Source organism: Penaeus monodon, chromosome 23, assembly GCF_015228065.2.
Source record: "Penaeus monodon isolate SGIC_2016 chromosome 23, NSTDA_Pmon_1, whole genome shotgun sequence".
Lineage (NCBI taxonomy): Eukaryota > Metazoa > Arthropoda > Malacostraca > Decapoda > Penaeidae > Penaeus > Penaeus monodon.
The window spans coordinates 44,601,683-44,601,889 of record NC_051408.1 but is presented as its reverse complement, the minus strand read 5'-3'; positions in this window follow the sequence as shown (position 1 = coordinate 44,601,889).

Below are 207 nucleotides of genomic sequence, written 5' to 3'. Positions count from 1 at the left end.
GTGGAGCTAAGCTACACGTGTTCTTTGTGCTAAAATATGCAAATGAGACAGATGTCAGGGGTGAAATTTCGTTTAAAGCTGATGAAAGGATGAAAGGAGATTATGCCTTTTTTCATTCTGGGTGAGTGATATTAAAATACTAAATTTCAGCTGTGGGACTCACTCGTAGTTTTAAGTCCTTCTATACAGTGTACAAATGCACACATT